This window comes from Rattus norvegicus, chromosome Y (assembly GCF_021556685.1).
Source record: "Rattus norvegicus strain SHRSP/BbbUtx chromosome Y, alternate assembly SHRSP_T2T, whole genome shotgun sequence".
In the NCBI taxonomy this organism is placed as follows: Eukaryota; Metazoa; Chordata; class Mammalia; order Rodentia; family Muridae; genus Rattus; species Rattus norvegicus.
The window spans coordinates 13,547,522-13,554,337 of NC_141555.1; positions in this window are offsets into that span (position 1 = coordinate 13,547,522).

Consider the following 6,816-nt stretch of genomic DNA (forward strand, 5'->3'; position numbering starts at 1 on the left):
AGCTATTTTTTTGTTGATCTTTGTATTCTCTTTGTTTCTGATGTACCTCTTTCACCCCGAGTCTGATCATTTCTTGCTGTCTCCTCCTTTAACATGTATTTGCTTCTTTTTATTTTAGAGATTTAGGGTGTGCTGGGAAGTTGCTAGTGTTGGTTCTCTCTGGTTTCTTTATGAAAGCACCCTGTGGTGCATATGCATGTTCCTCTTAGCACTGCTTTCCTTATTTCCCTTAAGTTTGGATGAGCTGTGCCTTCATTTTCTTTGAATTCTAGGAATGCTAGAATTTTATGTATTCTCTGTACTGATGGTTCTTCAGTTGGGAGTTATTGAATTTCAATGAGTTTATACACTTTTTCTTATTGTTGAAGTCCAGTTTTAATCCATTGTCATCTGAGAAAATACAATGGTTAGCACAGTCTTCTGTATCCCTTGTGGCTTTTTTAGAGTGCGAGAACATGGTCAGTTTAGGATAAGGTTCCATGAGGTACTGTAAGGAGAGTGTTTACTTTTGTATTCAGGTGAATTATTATGTAGATATCAGTGAGGTCAACTTAGTTGAACCCCGTGTTAGTTACATCATTTTTTTTAAATTTCTGTCTCAATGGCCTGCCCTTGGTAAGAGTAGGACATTGATATTCCCTACTACTCATATGTGAGGTTCGATTTAATATTTAAGCTTCAGCAATATTGCTGCTTTTGTCTTTGGCAGATAGACATCTAGAATCGAGATGGCATTTTGGTGGATTTTTCTTCTGATGCATATGAATTGTCCTTCCCCAACTCTATTGATTACTTTTGGTTGAAAGTCTGATTTGCTGGATGTTAGAATATCTACGCCATCTTGTTCTTGTGTCTATTTGCTTGGAAAAGCTTTTCAAACACCTTTGTATGAGGTTGTGTCTATCTCAGATGCTGGATTGTGTTTCTTGAGTGCAACAGAAGGATGGATCCTGTTTTTAAATCCATTGTGTTAGCCTGTGTTCTTTTACTATTGAGTAGAGGCCATTAATGCTTAAAGGCATTAATGAGATGTGATATTTAGTTCATGCTATTTTGATGTTGTGGAATCATGGTCTTTTTGATTGCATGCTTTTTGGTTTTTGTTTTTTCGATTGGGATGTTTGAGTGTGTATGTGAGTATTAGATATGTTCTGTAGGGTGCATGGCTTTTTTTGTTAACATGTTTCGTTTTTGTTTTTTGGAGGAGCTGTTAGAGTATGCGTGTGAATATGAGAACACTTCTGTAGGTTATGCTCTGCAATTATTAATTTCTAGTGGGAGGCAGCGATGGTTCAATTTCTGAAAATCCATTAATATAATGCACTACCTAATGAAACTAAAAGAAAAAAATCACATGATAATCTGATTAGATGCTGAAAAAACTTGCAAAAATATTCCAAGCCCCCTTCATGTTAAAAGGATAAGAGCGAGCAGGGATACCAGTCCTATGCAGAAACATAATAGAAGCAATGGGCTACAAGTCGGTACCCAACATCAACCTAAATGGAGAGAAACGTAAAGCAATTCCATTAAAGTCAAGGACAATGTAAGGATGCCCACTATCAGTATAGTATTTGAAATTCTATCCAGGGTAAAAGAATGGTTCAAATTTGGTTCTGACATGGAGTATGGCCAAGGCCTGAGAAGGAGAAATGGCACAGAGATTTAGAACTCCTGGGGTATGGCCCACTCTTCAGCACACTCTCATTGGGCCTTGGTGAGTCATGAACCCAACGAGGACTTCATGCAGAGTGTTGCTCGGTTATACCACTCATGTCTCTCTTAATCGAAGAAGTGCATGAAAATCCTCATGGAGCTTCCTACCACTCACAAGGCAGCGCCATTGGTATTGGCAATAACACTGGTCAAGGTCTTTTAGGGATTGCCTCTGGGGCAGATCAGTGCTTTCATCATTGCCTGAAGAAATGTAGAAATATATATATGGAACAATTTGAAGTTCGGAAAGTCTGGGACCTTTTAAGGTCAGGGATCAATAACAATGGTGGCACAGGCTAATGGTGTGACTGTCACAGAAGCTGGACTGTTGATGACTGATTTCTGACCCAGTTTTACCCTCAGCTTCCTGATAGGATTTAATAAGGATTTCCAATCACAGACGTGCATTCTGATCATTTAAAGCAGGTATGAAGTTTTTATACAGATGTTTAGATTTCTTTTTTTTAAAGATTCTTATGAGGGTACTTTTAATTATAAATAATACAATACTTAACCATTGCTCTAGAAATTCAAATTGCTGCCCACAGTGAAGGGAAACCAACTGAAAAAGTACTTTGTTCTTTGTTACTTTATAACAAATTGCTTACTTATGAAGTTACGTTGGCCTTGGGAGTAATTTGTTTTCTCTACGTGTATTATGTAATACTAGGTCTCATACAGTGTTGGGTACCACTTTTTTCACCATCAAGCAGGAGAAGAAAATTAGTACATGTTCACATTTGCAATTTTTAACGGCTTGAAAGATTTCACTATGATATCAAAGCTACTTGTTGTGGTTATCCCTGAAGTTATCTGTATTTTGATGCTAAATCCACTGGCCCAAGGACAGTTGCCTAATCTTGTACTCAGAACTCAGGTGACTTCACAAGAACCACCTCCCTTTGAATTTGTAAAGTACATGTGAGTGGCAGGAACAGGATAGAAGGAATCCTGTCATTGGAGGAGAAGGAAGGATGGGTGGGAGAGATGTTTGAAGGGAGAGGAGGAGACTAGAGTAAAAGGGAGAGACAGGAAGAGGAGAGGGTGAGAAGCCATTGAAGGTGAAGTCAAGATTCTGCTCTCTGGATTTACAGGTTGGTATTAATGTTCCTAAGGGATAGATGGTAAAGTGCTTTGTTTGTTTAAGTGGGCAATTATATCTTATTAATTGTGTCAAAATTATTGTGTTGTGTGTTCTTTTACATGAGGGTTTGAGGATAGGAAAGTGTGTGGCAGCAAGAGACACTGGGCAGCCAAGGAGTGGGGATGTGTTTTCCCAAAGATATCTACCAGATATCATGGGACAATATGGTGCCAGTGCTCGCGGGGTAAAAGGCAACATTACTTTTTTCTTTTCTCTTTTTACAACAGATCATGAACCAAGGTGATGATCAAGAATCCAATAGCAATCCTTAGAGTTTACTGAAAAGTTTTATTTTCTAAGTAAGAGGCACAGGCTCTATGTTAAGGCATGTGATAATTTAAGGCCAGGAATTCAAACAATGAAAAAGCGAAGCAGCCTGTACTGACAGGCTGTAGGTCCGCTGCTCTGTGATAAGTAAGGGCAGCTCAGAGAGTTAGGAGATTAAAGCTGCTTTTTAAAGAAAGTTGTTTAGTTTTTAAGGTGGGCTCCAAGTGAATTTTGGGATTAAATCCTAGCTACACAAGGTACTTCATTATTACAGGTATTATTAAAAAGTGATAAAATTTGGTTTTAGGAAGAAGAGTGTAGAGACATTTCCTGAAACAGGGGGGATTTTCATAAATGCTTCAGAACTTAGATAAGGAAAAATTAGTCACTACCACCAAGTAGAGAGTTGTGATAAATGTCTGTAACAGCAGGCAGAGTGAATGCAGACATATATTGTAGAAGTTATTAAGGTTAAAGAAAAATCTGTGGCTCCGGGTAGAGAGCTTAAGTGATGGATATATTTTGGGCTAAAGCCCTGAGTTTTAAGTTGCATATTGATTTTAGAATTGATAGAATGTTGTGGTTTGCCTTGAAATTTTCTCTGAATTTGTTAAATAAAGGCAAGAGCGTGAGATTTGGACAGAGGAAAAATCAGGAGCAAGAGGGTTCAGAGAATATTCAGAGAATAGGGTTAGAGAGGACAGTTGGCGACAGTTGAGCCAGTGGAACCTGAGCAGGAGCAGGAGAGGATGGAACAGTTGGGAGTGTGAAGGGAGGAGAAGGAAGCAAGGAGGAGAAAGGAACGGTTTAGAGACAGGATGGGGAACTGAGAAGAGTTAGAATAGACAGGAGATGGAGAGAGGAGAGAAGCTAGGAGTCGTTGTAAGAGAAAGAGAAACTAAAGCATGAAAGGGTTGATATATTTGGGAGAGTGAGTAAAGAAAAGAGAGAGAGAGAGGAGAAGCAAGGAGTCGTTGTGGGAGAAGCTGGAGACTTGGTAAATAAAAGGTGCAAGGGATAGATGGTACCAGGCTTTGTATGTTTAAGTGGGCAATTATAACTTACCAATTGAATCTAAGATTATTGTGTGGTGTGTTTTATATGTAAGAGTCTCACTGTAAGAAAATGTGTGGCTGGGCTGTGTTTCCGCCAAGATATCCAGCAGATATCTGGGGCACTGAGGTGTGGAACACAAGCAGGGTAAAACAACCAGAGAAAAACATTTACTGTTTCATTTATATTTTTTATTTTTTATTTTTATTTTTTTCAACAACAATAGAAGGTGTTTAAGTTTGTTTTAAGGAGAGTAAAGAGACAACCTGAATCACGTGGTGATTTTCATCTGTGGTTTGAAACTTAGATAGGGAAAAATTGCTCTTATTTTGCAGTTTGTGTCTGACACTGATATCTGGGAGATAGAATTGTTTCTAGTTGAGACTTCATCATCTCAGTCTTTTCACTAGTAATAATCTGAGTACCATTCCTTGACAGTGACCTATTATATTTCTGAATCAGTAGGTGTGATTATGTGGCAGATTTCTTTACTTTAATTTTTTTTTAGCAAATTTTATTCCTTTTTTCAATTGGATCTTTCTATATTTACAATTCAAATGTTATTTCCTTCCCCAATTTCCTGCCCATAAGATCCCTAAACTGTCCCTCTCCCCATTTCTACAATGTCCCTTACTGCTCCTTGACATTCCCTTGAACTGGGAGTCAAACCCAGGGAGGATGAAGGGCTTCTCCTGTTGATGCACAACAAAGCCATCCTTTGCTACATATCCAGTTGGAGCCATAGGTCTGTCCTTTTAGTCTTTGAATATTGGTTTAGACGAAAGCTCTGGTTCATTGGCATTGTTGTTCTTATGGGGTTGAAAACCACTTCAGCTCCTTTAATCCTTTCTCAAAATATACCAACAAGAGGTCTGTTTTCAGTTCACTGGTTTGCCACTTGCATTCACTTCTCTGCTTGACAGGTTCTTCCTGTGTCTCTCAGGGAAGATCTATATCAGCTTCCTTGCAGAATGCACTGCTTAGCTTTATCAACATTATCTAGTTTTCGTGGCTGGTAAATATACATTTGTTGGCTCGTACAGCTGGTTAGGTGCAATTTTAAAATGGATTCTGCACAACCATGTCAAGATTGTATAATCCACAAATGAATATGACCAATAGACTCCCTCCTGTTCATATGAACATATTGGTTTTGAGGTTTTACTGGACGTAAAGCCATTCCTCTCACTGCCCATCCTCCTGAATATTATGTTTGGCCTATAGAAATAATCATGGTAGATCATCCAAAACCCTCAAGTCAGGGACTGGGAACACAGGAAGGTAGATATATGAGAACTGATATCTAATGGGACTAGAGAACTGCATTCTATACTCCATGGTGTTTTTTGCATTACTGATGTCTGGTAATTTTTGGATAAAATAAGGTTTAGGGAGTTTACCCTTTGAAGTAGGTACATAATATTTAAATTATTATACTCTATAGCTGAGTCCCCTTTGTTGAAAAAATCATTTAAAAAATTGGAATTGGAAAACAGAAGTTTTGAGTACACATTCAGGAATATATTTATAAAGTCCCCTATCAAGGAATGTAAAATAAGAAAATGTAATGTGAAATTCATTCAATTAAAGGTCTGTAGAAAAAATACTGGCTTGTGGAAAACATAGAAAACCTAGGAAATTGAATTGTATGTCAGAGGAATGGAATTGGGAATAAAATGATTGTCCAGAAGAATCTACTTCACCCCATCTTCCTGGATCTTTTCTCTGTATGCCCAGTGCCTGACCTTCTACATTTACAGCATGTATACACTAATGAAGCAAGAAGTAGTTTCTAACTTTAGGGAGATGTAGTATGTAAAGGTGTCCATTGTATAACCAATTCTATATGGGTGATCCCCTTCCCATCCTCCCCCCATTACCTCCAGCCCCCCAACAATCACGTTCACTGGGGATTCAGTCTTAGAAGGACAAAGGGCTTCCCCTTCCACTGGTGCTCTTACTAGGATATTCATAGATGCCTATGAGATTGGAGCCCAGGTTCAGTCCATGTATAGTCTTTGGGTAGTGGCTTACTCCCTGGAAGCACTGGTTGGTTGGTATTGTTGTTCATATGGGGTCTCGAGCCCCTTCAAGGTCATCCAGTCCTTTTTCTGATTCTTACAACGCAGGTCCCTTTCTCAGATCATTGGTTTGCTGCTGGCATTCTCCTATGTATTTGCTGTATTCTGACTGTGCCTCTCAGGAGAGATTTACATGTGGTAACTGTCAGTCTGCATTTCTTTGCTTCATCGATCTTTTCTAAATGGGTGACTGTATATGTATAGGCCCTATGTGGGCAGGCTCTGAATGGGTGTTCCTTCTGCCGCTCATTTGATCTTTGCCTCCCTATTCCATGCCAAGTGTATTCTGGTTCCACTTTTAAAGAAGGAGTGAAGCATTAGCATTTTGATCATCTGTCTTGAGTATCACGTGTTCTGTGCATCTAGAATATTTCATGCATTTGTGTTAATAGACACTTATCAATGAGTGCATACCATGTGTGTTTTTCTGTGATTGGGTTACGTCATTCAGGATGATATTTTGCAGTTCGATCAATTTGCCTATGAATTTCATAAAGGCATTGTTTTTGATAGCTGTGTAATATTCCATTGTGTAGATGTACCACATTTTCTGTA